At 35.2% G+C, this 20,688-nt stretch overlaps 1 long non-coding RNA gene across 5 annotated transcripts in view; it reads right to left on the bottom strand.

The window, feature by feature from the left end:
* The window catches only part of LOC144306395 (uncharacterized), a 79,440-nt gene that overhangs the window by 51,380 nt on the left and 7,372 nt on the right, over positions 1 to 20,688 (bottom strand). For 4 of the 5 annotated variants that reach the window (XR_013373472.1, XR_013373473.1, XR_013373475.1 and 1 more), the window contains exons 3-4: positions 16,393 to 16,554; positions 2,560 to 2,612 (exon numbers count right to left, since the gene is read on the bottom strand). This is a non-coding gene — a long non-coding RNA (uncharacterized LOC144306395). Of the gene's footprint in view, positions 1 to 2,559; positions 2,613 to 16,392; positions 16,555 to 18,374; positions 18,414 to 20,688 lie in introns of all 5 variants that reach the window. The other variant, XR_013373476.1, reaches the window with a different exon arrangement.

The raw sequence follows: 20,688 nt of genomic DNA, 5'->3' as shown, positions 1-20,688 counted from the left end.
ATTCCCCATGTACACTACTACTGAGCTAGACCCAGCATTCAAGGGAAAATAAAACAGTAAGTACATGGTACAAATCGATTTTGTCAAAGAAACATTTCACTCCATCAAAAGGGAAATAACCACATTGAACTCATTAGGAAATGGTGAAAACATTGCTTTGTTGCAGTCCTGAGTGGCGGCTTCTAGTCTCAATGATTAACTGGAAGGCAATCACCCTTAAACAATCAAGCAAGCATCCCATTGAACATCACCTTTAGTAAGCCATCATAGGCTGTTCACCCTACAGAAACCTGGCATCTGAACCTCCACATAGCCTGAGAAAGAAGGTGCTTTCAGGGTTCAGGTGTGTAACCTGAAGTTTGGCTCAAGAAATTCACAAACGAATATCAGCTCCTCAAACCAAATGCAATAAAGTGATTCCAGAATGAAATTTAGTGCTTTCGTTTTCTCAAATAAGTTGGTTTCAAGGGGGGAAAGCAAACAATGGAACAAAACAAGTAAAATAGAGGATGATTCCAAGTGATTAACAGTTTAAAAAAAAAGAAGAGCCAAAACTAGATAGAAAATTACCGTGGCATCATTTGCATTGAGAGATTTCTCTGAATCACCTCCTGCCATGATGAGAGTCGAAAAAGAATTATAAAAAAAAAAAAAAAAAGAAAAAGAATTATAGAAGAATAGGATTAATCAAAAGGTAAAGTCAAATGAATGATTCTCTTAGTTTCCATGATAACAATCATATAAACAACGAGATAAAAAACAAAGCTTTGAGAAAGAAAAGAGTTAGGAGTTTCTTAAGTTAGATTGAAATGTTTCCATTGGAACCAAGTCAGAAGCACTCATTTTGTTTATCTACGGTCTTATCCATCTCTAGATGTGTCATTCTTACCTATTTTTAAAGTAGAAGATTATTGAGCATAAGGATTGCGATTTACTTATATGCAGCACAGTGAAATTTGGTGTATAAATCTAGAAACAATTTTTTTTGCAGTAATTCTAAGAGTTACTGATTAGTTTTACCCTCTAATATGCAATGCTAATTATTGTATTGCATGTGTTCAAAATGCGGATGCTCTGAAGACATCCCAACTTGAAGGGGCACCATCCATAGGCTTGGATGGTATGGTGAGGTGTCTGTCACCTATCACTGAACAAGGCCTGCTGGTATAGCAGAGAAGGAGTCCAGTAAAACTTTACTCTGGACAGCCATCAGGGAACAAACCATCATATGTACAAGGCCAATTTTGTCAGCCTTTGAGTATTGACATTTTAAATCCTTGACCTTTGAAAAAAAATATAACATGACACGTTTGAGTGTTTAAGGCAATGAATGCAAGAAGCGATGGAAGTGAAAAATGGGAATTAAGCTCTTTCTCAGTGAACTTACACTCCAACAGAGAAGACATACTATCAAATTTTTATGAAAAGTAGTAGATAAATATATAATATATATATATATAAAGAGAGAAAGGAAGTTAAATTATCTGGAGGTCAAAGTACAAAAGAGAGAAGGATCTAGAATGACTCCTGGATTTCTGGCCCAAGTTACTGTGTAGCCATATGCTGAGATGGGAATATGAATGCCCCACAGGAATAAGGAGTAAGCAAATGATGATGATCTCACTTATGAGTTGCTATCAATGATGATGAAGATAGTGTGGAATATGTGGCTTTAAAAGGTCCCTAAAATTGGCATGTTAGAAAAAAAAAAGTCATTGAGGGGCACCTGGGTGGCTCAGTGGTTGAGCGTCTATCTTCAGCTCTCATCATGATCCGGGGGTCCTGGGATCGAGTCCCACATCCCCATGTCCCTGCATCGTCAAGCTTCCCGCTCAGTGGAGCATCTGCTTCTCCCTCTCCCTCTGCCCTTCACCTCACTCACGCACTTGCTATCTCTCTCTCTCAAATAAATAAATGAAATCTTTTTAAAAAAAATCAGTGATGTTAGCATGCATTTTTGGCATTTGGCTTCTTGTTATAAAATGAAATCTTTCATACACACACACCCATTCCCATATGACTCCTATCCAAAGGACACTGTACATGTCCACTTAGCACTGGTAGCTGTTTGTCCCCTTAGCAGGTGTTCTAACTCCCCTGTCTCAATGGAACATTGTCATCTCGTCTGTGGTCAGAGGACCATCTCTTTACTGCCTCTCGGACCACCGTTAAGTTGTTGCCAGATAGGTATGTCTTTGGCTCTCTACTGTGTCATCTATTTTGTCTTGACCGGTTCCTTAGCAAATCTTTATTGTTTCTTGGCCTTTAACACTGAAACAAATACAACGTGGCCTTTTCTCAATGTCCCCATCAACCACTGGCTCCATGGGACTTGCGGCAGCCACGGTGCCCTCACCTCTGCTCTGGGAGTTGAGAACCATGAGCTGTGAGCCCTCAGCCCCTGCATTCTTGCCTCTGGGGAGTGGGCTGGGCAGTCCAGTCACTCCAAGTGACTCCAAGTCCAGTCACTCCACAAGACTGAAGCTGTTAACTGTCTTGACTTCTGAAAAACAGGCTAAAGGCAAGCCTGTTCAAATATAAAAGTTATTTTTTTTTTACCTTAGCTCCTGCCAAGAAGTTCTTGAAATGATGATTTTCATGCCATAACAAATCTGAAAAAAAATAGCAAATAGATCTTACACTCGTTTCCTATTATGAAGGGATTTGGATGCTGTGTTCAGAAGGCTGTGTTCTGAAGGCAAAGAAAAACCCTAGAAGGTTTTGGATAGAAGATGACAGCCTGACTCTTTCTCTTGCTCCTTTTTCCCGAGGTAAAAGAAGCTAGAAGAGATTTCAGCCTGCGATGGAAACACTATGCTCCGGCCTCCATGGTTCCTCCGAAGTGGCTTCCTTGTGCCCCTGGTTTCTGCAGGAGTCAGGAGGATGACCACCCCAGAGGACAGTAAGACTGTTCCCATGTTGTTTTGTTGTTGTTTGTCATTTCATCTGTGCCAGATAATTCCCTGAGTGTACTGTGATCATCCACTGCAATGTGTTCCCCCCATTTTTCTACTGCCTGTGTGCCTCTCTCCCTCCTGGTGGACACGTGATATTTTATTCCTTTGCCATCCTGGCCCTTTGGAAAGCTTTCTGACCTTCCTCATTTCAGTTGTCACATCATTGGTTAGATGTCTCCATTATCATCCCTGGCATACGACAGTGTGGTTATTGTATGTGACCATCACATGGACTTGTTCTGTTCATCCCAGCTCATCTTATTTTTTTTCCAAAATCTGCCCCCCCTTTTTTGTATTGGGTTCTTTCTTGCACATATCACAGGACAACTCTTGGGTAGGCCTGTCCCTCTTTCTGTTGTCAGACACACTTGCCTTGGCCGAGTAATTAGTTTGGTTGCTGTACACCTGTTCCTCTGCTTCCCATTTCCTAGTCTCTGATGATCTTTCTCCTGCATGTCCCTAAATTACATTTTCTCTCATTCACTCCCTGTGACTTTGTCAATTTGCTCTGCTTTTTTGAAGTGTTATTTTCTGTATAATAATTGGCCTTCTTTATTTCAAATTGACTAATTGGGAAACTCCTTATTTTCTATGCAACATTTTGAATACTGAGGTCAAACATCATTAAAGCAGACTCTACCAATTACTTTATATATGCTGCTTAACAAATTGCTTAACAAATAATGCACTTGGGATGCCTGGGTAGCTCAGTGGTTGGGCTTTTGCTTTTGGCTCAGGGAGTGATCCCGGAGTCCCAGGATTGAGTCCCACATCGGACTCCTCGCATGGAGCCTGCTTCTCCCCCGCCCTCTCTGCCTCTGTGTCTTTCACAAATAATAAAATCCAAATTAATTAATTAATACTAATGGTTTTAAGAAAACAACAGTTTGAAAAAAAAAAAAAGAAATAACGCACTTGCTGGGGTGCCTCGGTGGAGCAGTATGTTAAGTATCTGACTCTTCGTTTTGGCTCAAGTCATGGTCTCAGAGTCCTAGGATCAAGCCCCACATCAGGCTCAGTGCTGAGCTCAGAGTCTGCTTGAGATTCTCTCTCTCCCTCTGCTCTTCTCACTCATGCTCTCTCTCGCTCTCTCAAATTTTGAAAGAAGAAAGAGAGAGAGAAACAGAGAAAGAAAGAAAGAAAGAAAGAAAGAAAGAAAGAAAGAAAGAAAGAAAAGAAAGAAAAGAAAGAAAGAAAAGAAAGAAGAGAAAGCACTTGCCAAAAAATAAAAGTAAATATGGAGGTGATAATATGTGAATTAACTCAATAAGGGACATCCTTTCACACTATATATGTTTATCAAATCATTACTTGTACACTTTAAAAATCTTACAGTTTTGTCAATTTTACCTCAGTAAAGCTAATGGAAAAATAATGCAAATTAATCAAGTAATTTTAAATTTTAAGAGTACTTAATACTCCTTATGTTTTAATGAATAATTATAAGCAATTTTAATCCATTTTTTTCTAATTTTACATTCATGTTTTTAAATTATTTAGTTTAATGAAAGCTCTAAAATTGATTGAGTCTCACAAAACCTGGATCTGACCCCTGGATCCATGCTTAGAGAATTCCTGTTAAGTATAAACAATTTATTTTTCATATTCAAGATCTTTAATCTACATGGAACTTATTTTAGATTATGGGATGGGGTGGGAAATTTGTCTCCCCCCCCCCCAAAGTGGTTAACCAATTGTTTTAACACTATTTTTAAATAATATGTATTGTTTTCCTGTTGCTAATAAAGATCTTAGCATACACTAAACTTTTAAGTATGCTTGGAACTTTAGGATTTTTATCTTGTTTTATCATTCTATTTCAGTTCCACTTTTAGCTATTATATTTTGATAATATATTTTGAAAAACATGAGAGTAAAATCTCTTTTCATGCTTAGTTTTTGAAATGTCCATGGTTTTTGCAGTTTGTTTATTTTTGTTGTTGAACTTTGGTATCACTCAGTCATGTGTTATAAAGAGAAGCCCACTAGAATTCTGATAAATTTGTATGTAATTCCACAAAAAAAAAAAAAAAAAAAAAAAAAAAACGATAGCAACATCGAGTCTTCTGATCTAGCAACATCACTTTTTTGTAGTTGCCCTTGGAAAATGTTGTAAATGTTTTCCTATGGATCTCTGCAATTCTAATTAAGCATATGTCCAGCTAATTCACACTTGCTCTTGTTATGAAGGCTTCTCTTCCTGGATATCATTGGCTATTATTGGAAAACTGTTTTATAGTCAATAGGTCTGTCTGTGTTGTGTGTTTTGCAAATGGCCATTTTACTAAACTTTCTTATTTATTGTAGTAAGTTCTCAACTGAAAACTGGTATCCACTTGATACTTTATTTCATCTGAGTAGTTTACAGCCTATTTAGCTTTTCTCATTATATTGGCTAAGATTCCAACATCTCGAAATAGCAGATAACTGTATCAGTATTTATGACTTTATAGGAATGCCTCTGAAAGAGAGAGCGGGAGGGAGGGGGGAGGGAGGGAGGGAGACACAGAAAAACCCATTTAAGTACCTACATATTTATTTTCATTTGTATTTGTGTATGCGTGAAAAAAATATTTGTATATATGAAACATTCAAGGAATATTCTTTCTACTTCCTTTAAATATATTATCAAACATAAAAAAAAAAAATATTATCAAACATGGATGTTGAACTAACTGGGTATTTTTGAAGGGCATCTATTGACATGACTTACTTTTTTTATCATTTGTATCTATTACATTAATAGATTTCTTGCTACATGATCCTTGATTCCAAGAATAAACTCTACTATACTAGTAATTTGTTGTTCTTTTAATACATTTAGATGGATGATATTTTATTTAGGATTTTTTCTCCTCTATAATCATAAGTGAAATTTAGCTGTAGTTTTCTTTCATTGTGATAATTTTATCAGGTTTTGGTATAAGGTTAAAATAAACTGGGAAGATTTCCATCTTTCTTTATGCTCTGGGACATTTTAAATTGCAAAAGAACTCTATAATTTCAGAGTTTAAAATAACATCCATAAAATCATCTGGTTTTGGCAAATTTGGGGGGATAATTATCTTTTTCAATTTTATTCATGATGGATCCTCTACATATTGAGCCAATTTTGGTTATTTATATATTCCATGCTGACAATCTATTTCTTTATGATATTCTAACTCAGTCTCATCAAGTTTTATAGAGAAGAGGCTCCCAATGATTTATCCTTACAACCTTAATATCACCTCAATATACTTATTTAATAATTTCACATATTTACTGCTTACTATATTCATGGGTTACATTCAATTATAAAACAAAGTTGGTAATAGAAAAATTTTAAGGATGAGATAAAGATGAAATAAACTACTTAAAAGTAATTTTTGAACTTTGTAGACCAATAAAAAATGGTCTTAGTAAAAATAACCTTTTTGTGCCTCTAAAACAGTATATTTTTCCAGTGTTATTGAGACATAATTGACATATAATATTGTATTAAATCTGTGTATAATGTGTTGATTTGACACACACATAGCAAAATAATTAGCTAGCACCTTCATCACATCACATAATTATTATTTGTTTTTTTGTGATAAGAACATTTAATATCTATTCATTAGTAACTTTTAAGTATGTAATACCATATTAGTAGCTATGATTACCATGCTGTACACTGGATCCCCAGAAATCATTCATCTTATAACATCTCCCCATTTCTCCCACCTCCCGGCATGAAATTGTCTTAATATTTTAGTAAGAGTCAGAAAAAATATTTTAGTAAGAGTCTTGTGATTAAATAGGCCTTGTTATATTTTAATCTTCATGTGATACATTCTGATATAGAGATCAAAGACCTTTTTCTAAATTCAATTTGTTTTGATTTTTTTTAAGATTTCATTTATTTATTTGAGAGAGAGGGATAGGGTGCAAAAGCATGAGTTGGGGGGGAGGGGGTAAAGAAAGAAGCAGGCTCTCCACTGAGCCTAAGAGCACTCTGGACTTGATCCCATGACTTGAGCCTACCGCAGCCGTTCAACTGAGTCACCTAGCCCCCCCCCCCCATTTTGGTATTTTTTAAAAGCTATCTTAGTAATAACAATACCTCACAAATACATATAGTTTCAAATTGGAAAAAATAAATCACAACAAGCTTACTAAATCATTATATTCACTTTTTTTTTCTGTTTCATTCATCGATTATATAGATACTGCTGGAAATATTAAGAAGTGCTCAGCTTCCCTGAAGCCAATCAGTTTGATCTTTTTTATTTAATTTTATTTTTAGTTTGGCCTCTTAAAATAATCATAATTTTACATATAATTTTTATATTTTTAACAAATGAATTTTAAAAACCACTAAGACTGCATATTTTGAATATTTTAAAAGTAGATGAGGTTATTTTGCAGTCCAGGTTTTTAGATATGCAGATACAAGAATTTTTTAAGTGACATATACGGGTTTCAGTAACAAAATTGTATAATGATGGAAACGTTTCCAAATTGATCCCCAGAATATTGTCTCCACAGTAGAAGTTGTTGTCGTTTTTATAAAACAGTTACTTTCTACTTCCATGTAAAAACATCACCTTTACTTTTGAGTGGTAGATTGGGCTAATATTGTTGTCTTCTGAGTTGATACAACTGACTACCATTTACCTTCATAGAAGTGATCAGCTAATTCCAAATACTTGTCTTTATCAAGGAAACATGTGTAACTCACCAGTAGCTTATACTGGTAATTCTCAAACTTAATTCCCCTCTCAGAGGAAATGAAATCTCAGGTACTTTATATTTAGCTCCTCGTTTTCAGCACAAGTTTATAAATTCACAAAGATAAGATTATGGAATTTGGTAACTATTAATATTTTAAGAATAAAATGTAGATCATATTATATCCAGTGGCATCCCAATGCCACAACAATTTGATACCACTATCCTATTTTTTAAATATATGAATCAGATTTTATTTAATTATGGGAAACTGTGCTTCATCTCTTTTATCCTTGGATTTATATTTCTATCCAGCTTCCACTACTCCCTCCCCCAGAGAATTTGTTTATTCTTGAAACTACGTTTATCACCATTATTTTCTACAATAAAAATATGCACATAAATTGAAAGTTTAATTTTATAATTACCTGTGAATGAACATAAGGCTCTAAGTGTTAATTGCCTCTTGGGTAGAGCTATCATTGCAATTGTTAGTAGTACATAATTGGTCAAAACAACTTAACTATATTACAAATTTCCATAAATAATCATTAAACAATTTTTTTTAACCATTGGGGGGAAAAGTGCTTAATGACATGAATAAGGTTGGGTTATTTTGCTGTATTAAAGATAAATATTGCTTATGGCTTGAATGAGACAGAGCTCACAATTCTATTTATATATTTCATGTTTCTAGATGTAAGCCCTGAGAAACCTTGCTCATATAAATAGATTGGAATAGAAGTTTTATTTTAGCAATGCTGTTCAATTTGTTTAACCACTTCTGGATCATATGCCAAAAAGTCACCCACTGATGAAATTACTTTTAATAATCTATCTTTTGACAATTCTAATTCATTCTTCGATTTTGTTGAAAGCAAAGAATGGATGTGTTACCCGGTCATTAGAGTTCATTCACTTAGGCTTTATTGAGATCTACCAAATGATTATTATATGAGTCAGCCTTTGCTGTGTTACCAACAAAATCTCAGTGGCATATAACAAAAAGTGGTTATTTCTGTCTCTGGCAAGTATGTAGGTCAACTGGGGCAATTCAGATCTGTTTTGCATTGTTGCTTTTGGGGGTGTAGAATGAAGGTGCAGTGAGCATGTTCTCCTTACATTAGTGGGCGTGATGTGTGCATCTTAAAGCCTGGGCTCAGAGTTGGAACACTGCCCCCCTGCCCACATTCCATTGGCCAAAGGAAGTCAGATGACCAAGCCCTGTTTCACTGAGGTGGGGTGAATAGTCTTCTCAGGGATGATATATGGGGTGGGGGAGTGAATGTTTGCTGACCAATGTAATCTACTATGCCTATTCTTTTTGTTGTTTGTTTTTCTTTCGGATTTAGTTTGTTCTTACTGGCAATGTGTTCAAAACAATTTATTAATAAACAATGGTGGATTAGGAGAGGCATAAAGGAGACTTCTGAGACACTAGTCGTGCTCTATTTTTGGGTGGTAAAAAAAATACACAGGTGGGTTTAACTGGTGATAACTCCTGAAACTATGCACTCATGATCTGTGCACTTTTTCTGTACATATGTTATACTTCAAATAAGAACTTATTTTTGAATGAGGAGTTGAGAAAATTCTTTTTTCATTTCAGAACCTTTCAATACAGTATTTTTGTAAAGATTATTTTTACCGTGTCACAACCTTTAAATGTGTATTTTATTAATATCTCTAGAACTAAAGATTTAGGGCATTCAACATGTGGGAAATGTCTGCTCTGAAACTTCCTTAGCAAAGCCTTTCTTTGTTTTCAAATCTATCAAGTGAATCAGATTTAGATTTACTTTGTGTCAGAGAAACACTGCATTTTTCAGTTCAAATAAATATGTTAATATTTATTTCAAGGAATGTTATCTTTAAAAAACACTGTAAATTATGGAATATCCTTTGTAATATAGTTTACTAAGAGTGATTAAGATTAAAATTGGGTAGATTCAATATGCTAAATCCTTCTACTTTATAAATTTAAAAAAATAAATCTATACACTTTTAAATGTCTTGATCTCTTATAGTGCAGTGTAGAGCTAACATGATGTTACTATAAAGGGAGAAATATAGTGAAATCATAGTATCTATTAAATGTTATATACATGCATGTATTTAGATTTTGACATTCGGTTTTTAGAATTATTAACTAAAAATCATGTGTAAAGATCCTAAAATAGCTTCATTAATTTTGTTCACATTATAAGGGTACCTGGGTGGCTCAATTAAGTGTCTGCTTTTGGTTCAGGTCATGATCCCAGGGTTCTGGGATAGACCCGAGTCAGGTTCTCTGTTCAGCACAGAGTCTGCTTCTCTCTCTCCATCTCCCTCTGAATGTGCCCCCTCTCTCTATCAAATAAACAAATAAAATCTAAAAAAAAAAAAACAACTTTTTTGTTCACACTATAAAACATTTCTACATTTTATGAAAGAAGATTTTACAAAGTGCTAAAAATTATTTTAGAAGCTATCTTATTAATTTGAAATTTTAATGAAGTAGAAAAAAGTCTAGAAATGCAATATTTTTAAGATACGACTTGATATAACAAGCTATAACCAAGTATTGAGTAATATATACCAAATCCAAAATGAAAAAAATTTAGTATAATCCCCAAAATTTGGATCCCAATTACTTTTAAAGCAAATAGTACTGGCAATCTTCACTTGTTCCCTGAATATGCTTTTCTTTCTAGTGAGTGAGTCCTAGGGATGAGTGTTGAGAATAGCCAAAGAAAATGGCTCACATTTAAACAAATGAAAGAAAAAAGAAATAGTCTTTTCTGCTACAATATGTCTTGCCAATGTCCCCTTTGCTTTGCCTTCTCTAACCTTTTCCTCAGAGAGTAATGCACTTTTTGACAGTCCTTGTTAGAACAAGAGGGGAAACTGTAAAAGACAATATCCATCGCTCTCCACTCCCTGCAAGATCGGATCTCAAAACAATCTCCCATGAGCAAAGACCCTTGTTCCTAATACACTGGCTGTACCTTTAAAAAGAAAAATATGTATGAGAAAGAAAAAAACTGGAAACTCCATAGACTTATATTGATTCATAGACTAATTATAAAAGGAGACTTTGCAAAAAACAGTATTTCCACAAGTTCCTTTGTTTAATGTCCTAGAAATTCCTGTGGACAAGAGGCCATGCACTGCCAGGGGGATAAATCGGGGGAGTCTTAATGCTGTTCACTGAACCTGTCCAGACTTTGTACTTTCCATGCTCATGGTAGACAAACTAGTTCTGGCCACTGCATTGTAAAGGAAAGTGATGTATGTCCTTTCTAAGCAGGAGCATTAAATTCCACTACAAGACCTTCCAGAGTTCTCTTTTCTTTCTGCCACGATGATTCGCAACCTTCCATCCATTGACCATGGAGTGAGGGTCAGAGTGAGGACAACGTGATATAAAGACCCAAACCTTCCCTGGTGGAAGGTACAGCATAAATGAGAAATAAACATCTGTGTTTTAAGCCACTGAGATTTTGAAGTTTCCCAGACCATCCTAACCAATTCAACTTTCTTTTGTAAAGTGGGACAAGGCTATTTTGAAAGGGGAGATAAGAAAAAAAGAAACCTACATTACACCAGGGAAGAGGATATAACAAAGTTGTTCTCTGTATATTGTGTCCTTTAAACTTCACATTGTATCCCCTTTAAAAAGTCTCTACTTAGCCCAGTATGAAGACTCTTGGTTTAAAAAAAGAAAAAAAAGTCTTTTAAATATTTTGCCAAAAGGCAACTGGGAGGTATCTCTGAAGAACACAAAATATATTCATAATAATTCCAAAACTCATTTCAGACAATTTTAAAGATTCTACTTTTTAAGTAATTTCATCTAAATACCATTTAGCTAAGTATATATTAACCAAATATGTGCCAATACACTGAGTGAAGAAAGGTCAAGGACGTGAATATCAACACTTCAGCATGGTGAAATCCCAAGGTGACGCAGGTCTGACACACAGACCAGGTGAGCCTGAGGGTCCACTGAAATTTAAGCTTTGGCATTAGGAGAGTTGATTCTCCAAATTTTAGATAAAAGTAGATTCTCCATGATTTTATTTGAAGACCGCTATGGACCATTCCTTTGGATGCATCCATATCACTATAGAAGAGGACTCTTCTCAATTTAGAAGAGTCTTCTTCTAAATTTGAGTATCCTCTTCTAAATTCAACTTAAATCTCTTTTCAACTGTGATTATTCTTTATTGTTACTAATTATACATATTTGTATTTTTGTTCTATTTTTCTTAATTGACCTTGCCAGGTATTTATCAATTTTGCTGGACTGTTTAAGAGACAATCTCTTGTATTGGTCAATGTTTTATTCTTCTGATTTATGAGCCTTTTACATTTAATAATTTTTTCATTCCTTTTCTTAGGTTCCTTTTGTTGTAATATTAGCTTCTTGAGTTAAATATTTATTTTTTGTTTTATTCATTGTGGTTTAGTGATAAAAAAAGCACTTAAGATTTCAGTTATAAAATGAATAAATTCTGGGGATCTAAGGTACAATAAGATGACTATAATTAATAATTCTGTAGACCATACTTGGAGAGTAGATACTACTCTATACTAAGAGAGTAGGTGGTAAGGATTATCACACACACACACACAAACACACACATAATGGTAACTACATGAGGTGTTGGTTGTGTTAATTAGTTTGGGTCATCATTTCACAATGTATATGTATATCATGTCAATCACATTGTATACCTTAAATATATAGAATTCTTACTGGTCAATGATATCTCAATAAAGGTGGGGGGGCAGGAAGCATTAAAGATGATTTTTTTCTTTTTTTAATATTTTATTTGTTTTTTTAGAGAGAGATAGACTGTACATGAGCAGAGTGGGGGGCAGAGAGAGAACCTTAAGTAGGCTCCAGACTCAGGGTAGAGTCTGACTCAGGGCTCAATCTCATGACCCTGAGATCATGACCTGAGCCAAAATCAAGAGTCAGATGCCGAACCAACTGAGCCAGGCACCCCAAGAAGACTTTTTCTCCTCAGGGTATAGCTTTCCTTGTAGGTGATGATAAATGTTTTCATTATGGTCCATGTCTAAATTCTTAATATTACTAAACCTGTAATTGCATATTTGATTTCTTTCTTTTTTACTCAAATGTCATTTAGCAAGGTGACATTTAATATTTTAATATTTTCATTTAGTTGAGTTTAGAGGAAGAAAGGTTTTTGGGTTCTGTTTTTGTTTTGTTTTCCAATTTTAAATCTTGAGTTACCCATACAGCACTGTCATCACAAAATCTACTTGGATCACTTCTGCTTTGGAGTGTTTATTAAGATTGTTCTCAGTTATTGATTTGGGAAAGAGGTTGTCATGGGTTCTGGATTTGGGATTTAATCTGTAGTTCTTTCTCACTAGAGCTAAGAGTGGCACAATCCTTAGCCAAAAAAAAGTTCCATGACCAATACTGAATTAGTGGCACTATAGTTTATTGAGATGGCTCTCAAAAAAACTTCCAACCCCAAAGAATAAAACTCACAAAAACACCATCAGCGATGGTACAGGTTCCTCTCCTTCTTGGAACAGGACAGGATAGACGTCTCCCTGCATGCCAAGCCATTTTGTTTTGCCTCAGAGCCAGTGGAGGGTGGGAGAATGGGATAAAGTATTGATGACCAGCACCACAGAAGTGATCATCCAAGCTAGTTGTCTGACCCTCCTGTGGATTGTGCCTCCCCAAGCTGTGACGAGGGTCACAGCGGCCTGGGAGGTGATACATGCCATCCTGCAGCTGACATAGGACATGAACATTCTCAAAGATAGCTCTGCTAAAGGAAGTCAAAATACAAGCTCTACAAAAACACCTGCTCAAAAATGTCTTGAATTATTTATTGAAGTAACTTTTCTGTATTTATTTGGTCTATTTTGTACCAGTAGGATGGAAGTAGTTGAGGTCCTTCCTTACTAACATCCAACCTTGGGAGAGTGTTGACAAAACACGCCCCGTGTTTCCTTCCTAGCAGATCACTGCAGGGACCTATTTATGATGACTGTCAGTGTCTGGCATTCTGCGGGTGCAAGAAGACTAGAGTTATCTCTCTTTCAGGAGACAGAATGAAATTGAATCATCATTGCTAATTATATTATCAAATCTTTCATCTTCATACTTACATTGTTGCCTGCTTGATGGTATTGCTTGCCTCAACTCAAAGACTGAGTTGAGAATTTTACTTTAATTACAACAGTGATAAAGCTCATTTTCAAAATTATGTAATAGGGGCACCTGGGTGGCTCAGTTGGTTAAGCATCTGCCTTTGGCTCAGATTGTGATCTCGGGGTCTGGGATCGGGTCCCGCTTCAGGCTCCCCACAGGGAGCCTGCTCTCCCTCTGCCTAGGCCTCTGCCCCTCACTGTGTGTATCTCATGAATAAATAAATACAATCTTTAAAAAAATGTTAGAAGCTCTGGGGTATGCTCTTCTATATTTTTTTAACAAATACATACAAACGAATACTAAGGTGTGTTTTTTTAATGGGATCATGTTACAGATACTAATTCAATAGTTTTCTTTGAAAGTGAATTTTTCTAGTATTCTTTATGTGTCTATTTTGTGCAGCCCTATTTACATATAAAAGTTTATGACTTGGCAAGCTTTATTGTATCACTATAAAATCATTTATTTGGGTCCCACCCTATGCTTATCATAAATTGATATTTTTAACACTTTTATTGAGACATCATTACATATCATAAAATTCATCTGTTTTAAGTGTATGATTTAATGATTTTTACAATTTTGTAGCCATCACCAACTGACTTTATTTTTTTATTTTTATTTTTTTATTTTTATTTTTTAACATATTTATTAAACAGTGATTGTGTATTCTTTAAAAAACTTCTGTATATTTATATTTTGTCTCTACATTGTCTTTGATTTCTTCTTCTAGTATTTTCTTAATTTCTGCCTTTAAGAAATAGCTCTTAACTAATTTTCCCCTTCTTTCTCCAGGCTCTAATGTCTCTGTCTCTGGCTGCACTTTCTCCTAAATACATTTTTCAGAAGTTAATTGCCAGCTTTAAACAACTGACTTTAAAATATTTTCATCCTACTAAAAAAAAACGACATGTGAATAATTCCTTATTGCCCTCCCCAGCTTTAAGCAAAGCTACTATAGTCTCTGTCTCTAATTATTTGTCTGTTTTTTTAAGGTTTCTTATAAATAGAATCATACAATATGTTTGGCTTCTTAAAGGGAGCACAATGTTTTTTAAGGTTAAGCATATTGTAGCATTTACTGTATTTTGTGCCTTTTTTTAAATTGACAAATAGTACTCTCTAAATTGATCTTTGCCTAGGATACATTGACTCATTTCCTTATTTTCACCTTTAATGAATCTTATAAACAATAAGATTACATTTTATCTTTTTTCCAATTTGAGAATCTTCATCTTTTTTTAACAAAATAGTTTAATCCATTCATATTTTTATTTTGACATAGTCACTTGTTTCTGTCATCTTGTTTCATGCTTTCTGCTTTATATCTGACATTGTTTCTTTCCAGAATTTTCCTATTGAACAACTTTTCCTTTTTTGAGTGTGTTTTGGTTTTTTTTTCCTGCTAAGCATTTGGAAAGTATGTAGCCTACTCCGGTTTTATGAAAAGTTTCCTTAAAGATGAATTTGTATTTTTCTATGTTTATGAGCAAGATTGGCCTGTGATTTTTTTGCTCATATTTTCTTTGGGATTTTGTTTGTTTGTTTGGTTCCTAATCAAGGTTGTCTTGGTCTCATAAAATGATGAATATTCCCTCTTGTTCTATTCAAAAGTTTGATAAAAACCAGTGTCTTTTGTTTTTTGGTTATTGAGAGTTTCCCTTATGGGAAGCATTTGATTATGGGTTCAATTTCCTTAGGAAAAGGACTACGGACAGAATTTACTTCTCCTTGTATGCAGCTCATAACCCTGAGATGATTACCTCATGATCATGAACTGAAATTAAGAGTCAGACACTTAACTGCCTGAACCACCCAGATGCTAATGTTCTCATAATAATTATGATTTTTTTTCAAAATTGAATTTTTTTTTGGCTTTTGACGTTGATTAATTCTGCCCTCTTTTATTCCTGATCAAAGAGCATTTAGTTTTGTTGATTTTCTTCATAGTGTGTTTGTTTTCTATTATTAATATCTGCTCTACTTTTTCTTTTGTTATATCACTCTATTTTTAGCCCAAGGATAAATTCAATATTTAAAAAAAATCTGAAAATAAGGGCCCAGTGACATTAGAGAATAAACAAAGCATTTTAATAAAAGCAATTATACTGGAAACTTCAGGGAAAGGCTCTTGGGATGGAGTGAAAGAGTGGCATTGAGACAGTGAGGATAGGCAGGGACGAGAACACCTTCAAAGGAACTCTGTGGAGCCTGTGGAGCCATGGGATCAAGGGATGGGCTGCTTGCTGTGCTCTTCCCCTTTTCTCCTTCTCCCTGTGCCCCAAATTAGGCCAGTTTGCTATGAGCTCATCTCTTGCAGCATATCTCCATTTGGAGAGGCACAGAGGAAGAGGCCTCCTATTCAGCAATTTGGAAACTTGTTTGGATTTCTACAATGACCTTTAGGGTCTGGGCTATTAGGGAACAATTATAAAATCCTAAAGGTGATGAATGATGACTGGTCCAGTGTTAAAAAAGACACCCTGGGATCCAGGGGCTTTTATTTACCCCTGAGACAAGTCCCAATCCAAATATGTTTTTGGAATGAATATTTACCATTCTTTATCATTCATCCACAAGCCTTCTAGTACAGCTGAGGTGGAGTAGGGGACATGGATAAAGTTTGAGCTAGCCTATACATGTTTTATATACTTCCACTTCATTCTTTAAACGGCAGATCTTCCAACGCTAGAGTGGGTCAACTGAATGTCTTCTTCACTGGAGAAAGGAAAGGTTAGAGATCAGACATGTTTTTGTGTTTGCACAAGTACCAAAAGAATAATCTTCATGACTTCTATGATTTTATCACCACCCAACTACACCCCCTCATATTATTATTAGGATGTAATAAAGCCATCCTAGATCAACCAGCTCCCATCCAACCCAGGAGCTGACCATACACACACAAGTGAACCCAGCCAAGACCAGAAGAACTGCACAAATGAGCCCACAAAATTGACAACCTGTGGAATTATGGGCGAAATAAATCATTATTTTAAGCTAATACATTTTGCGGTGATTTGTTATACATCAAAAGCTAGCTGACATAAGTCCCTATTCAAAACTTTTAGATTCAAAAGAAAGGAAGAAAGACAAAGTTTAGATTTTCTTATGTTTTACTTTGGTGGCTAAAGAGACCTAGCGATCTGTGGGGTAAAGAAGATAGTCATACAGATGGGGAGTTTCACCAACTGGCTAAAGCTTCACAGTGTTAGCTGATCAATCAGCCTTGGGCAGGCCTTATTGTCAACTAGTAGTAGAGAAGTGGTAATTAAGAAGTCAATGGGCCAGTAGACCACTTTTATAGCATTGGGGTCACTGCTCTAAGATCAGAGAAAGCCCAAGGCCCTCTGGGTAAACATCCATAGCAGTAAATCATTAGAAGGTATGTATGGAAAAGACACTGGATCAAGGAACTAGTAGACCATTCCACAGAGGTTACATCTCTGCAGTGATCTGAAAGATCAAATGAGACCAGAGAATCTTAAGACAGTTAGCTTAAGCCAGAAGTGAGAGAAATGGCCAATGCTGAATCCTGTTTGGATACTAGGTGGCCTTGGGGCATCCCAAGAGAAGAATAACTTTCTATTGATAAAGATTTCACAAAGAGTTTTATATAGTTGCTATCACTACAAGCTTTCTAATAGCAAATAATACATCTATTTAATTTGACCTCCCACGCTAGCAAGATTAAGGGAATGCAAGAACCTGACAAAAGAACAAAATAATATGGGGAACTTTCAGTTGGTGATTCTTTGTACTGCAAACACTTTAACTCTGGGTTATCCCTACAATGCAATCCAGCAGAAAAGTCTGACAAAGGTATGTAGCAGCTCAAGCAATAAATTTTATTGAATGTCTGATATTGTGAATAGTTTTAAGAGATAAAAGATCATCATTACAATTCAGATATAGGGTGTTTCCTCAAATATTAGGTAGACAGTAGGAGTGAGACAAATATTTCAATGATGGTAATATACCCTCAGCAGTGATCTATACCATCTGAAAGTGTGAATTCCACAGCAATTCAGTGGAAGGTAGGATCACTCAATTTTTCATCCAAGGGGCATCATCTTATCTTCAAGGGAAAACAGAATTTGCATTAGAAATTATGCCAGTGAGAGAGGTGGGAAGAGCCAGCATCTATCTCAGGATTGAGCCTTCAGCCCAGATGTTGAAGACAGAACCTTAATCTTAATCTTATATTTAGGAGGCAATAAGAAGGTTGACAACACCAAGCTGGCAATGGATAACTAGCTGTGTGACCCAAGAAAGTCAGTAGGTCTTGGTTTCTCTTATTTCACCTGTGAAATCCATCTGTTAAAGTCAATGATCTCTAAGATTTCTGCCAGTCCTAACATTCTGCTGGGCTTGGAACAAAACACTGTGGTATTTTAAATCATTAAAAAGAGTTGTGGTCATAGTTTCAGGTTTACAGTCTATTGTTGGTCATATTCTTAATTTATTTAATGACAAGTCCTTGCTTGGGAATGCAATAGCTAATTATAACACTAAGACTATGGAAAAATATGATTTACCTTCCAATAATATATTTTTACAGGTGCTCTAGGAAGACTCTGTGGTAAACAAAACAGAAACTTTATGCATTAATAATGTGTACAATGGAAATTTAGAAAATGTATTTTGGAATTGAATTGTTAAATATATCTAGGAAACAAGGATTAGAGGCTGAAGGAAGCTGTGCTTCTAAATAGCAAAAAAAGTAAATAAATAAAAAGTAAGGATTAAAAAATACCTTAAGGGTAAAAAATGACAGATTACAGGAAGAAGAATGAGAGAAAGAAATGACATTTTTGTTGAAATTTGGTCAGGCTAAAAAAGGAAGCTTCAGAACTTGCTAATCATCTTTAGTTTTCCCTGAAATAAGAAAACAATCAGAAAGCAGTGAAACTTAGAAGTTACACTGAATAAAAACAGAGATCTATTTGCATACATAATGATTAACAAGGATATCCTTACTGGGGCAGTCTATAAAATCATGAAGATATATTCAAACATTATTTTCAGTACATATAATTGTAAATCTTCAAAAGCATTTTTTTTCTTCAAAAGTATTTTGATGATATTTCTAATACTCCTAAAAGTGTAATTAACATCAACATTGAAATACAAGAGCAAAACTTTCATGGTTTAGTTAAACTAGTAGTCATCACCAAAATTATCATTATAGACCATCTCTAGATCTATAAGATATTGTTAAATTCATATGTATATTAAAATAAAGGGTGATGTAATTTTACATGCACTTTGTTTCCTTCCTGGATCCTGCCCTTCTTTTAATACACTGGGGAGTCTGTTAGAACAGAATCTCAAGCTTTTTTTTTTTTTTTTAAAGAATCTCAAGTAAATGTGTTGTCATTTTTCATAACATGTAAGTTATTGATTTTCCTTCACTCACTGTCACTGACCCATATCCTGTAAGAGAGCAAAAGAGCTCTGACATCAGATGGAGGATAAGACTTCTAGGAAATATCTAATAATCAGAAATTCTGTGCTCAAAAAAGTGGGTTTATCAGCCTGTACTAGGTTGGAGGATAAATTCCTAGACTGGATAACCTAGCATTTCATTCAGACACAAGTAAAACATTACACAAAGGAGCTGGACTCTTTTTTTTTTTTTTTTTTTTTAGAAAATCAGATATATAGTTTTCCCATCCTAAAGCATATTTGTGTCTGCTGGCAGACAAGTACAGGTAATTGCCTCCAGGTGTTTGCCTGCAGGAAGTTATTGAAATTCAGTGCTAGTAATGGCTGTTTCCTCAGCAGCAAAAACTAACCTGTGGGAACCTCACAGGCAGGCACAGGTAGGTATATTTTAGAATAGCAATGCCAGCCAGTTGAAAAGCCATAAACCCAGAACGCCCAGTGCAAAAGGGAACAGATTAACTAAAATAAGAATAAGGACATACTTTTTAACTATTAACAACAATTTAAGATTTAAAAAATTTGTTCTTGGCTTTTATCAAGTTTTAAAATTTGTGGGTTTTTAAAAAAAATTTGCTCCCTTATGGTAATTGCCTAGCAGATCCTCCCCACACACAAGAGGAAATATGAATTACAAAAATAACTGTACTTTTCTTTAAATTCTGTTTTTATGAAAGCTCATGATCAAAAATAATTCATTATTAAATAATAATCTGGATCTTTTCTTCCACTGTGAATACATACCCTAGGACATTTTATTAAAGGTAGCAGATTAACCATTTGCATTTAACTCACTTCCTCTGCTCAAATGAAAATCAAGTTTGGTTTTTTCCAAAAGCTTGGAGCAAACTTGGGAAAGCTAAATTCTAAGTCAGCTACAGGGAAAACTCAGAAGCAGGCTGATCTTTGGGAAAATTTTCAAATAACGACCCAAGAATGGGTCAGTACATCCGAAAGTTCTGTTGGAAATGGGGTTGTTTAAAAAGGAGCTGTACCTCGGGATCCCCTCTTCTACTCCATGGAACAGGTCAACTACACGCCGTAGTAGATGACTAAAGAGATTTATTTCCTGCAGACAGACACATGGAGGGAACAGGGGGGTTGGGCCTACATTCTTAGCATAATGCTAAGCATCCAAGTATTTTTTACCCTTTTCCATTTGGAAACGTGGTAGACACGCATGCATGCATACTTCCAAGTCAATATTTGGAAGTCTCTGTGGAATTTAACAAGCCTAAGAAAAAAGATCTGAAAATAATGACCTGGAGCTCCCTAAGTAAAACAGACATGTTTCAGAGGTCCAACATCTGTATGATAGGAGTCCCATAAGGAGACAACTGAGAAAATAGACAAGGGGAAATCACCAAAGAAGTAACTCAGTACTTTCACAAACATAAGGACAGAAGT

The sequence above is a fragment of the Canis aureus genome, chromosome 37 (genome assembly GCF_053574225.1).
Source record: "Canis aureus isolate CA01 chromosome 37, VMU_Caureus_v.1.0, whole genome shotgun sequence".
Lineage (NCBI taxonomy): Eukaryota > Metazoa > Chordata > Mammalia > Carnivora > Canidae > Canis > Canis aureus.
Note: the sequence above shows the minus strand (reverse complement) of the source record. Positions and strands in the feature narration are given on the sequence as shown.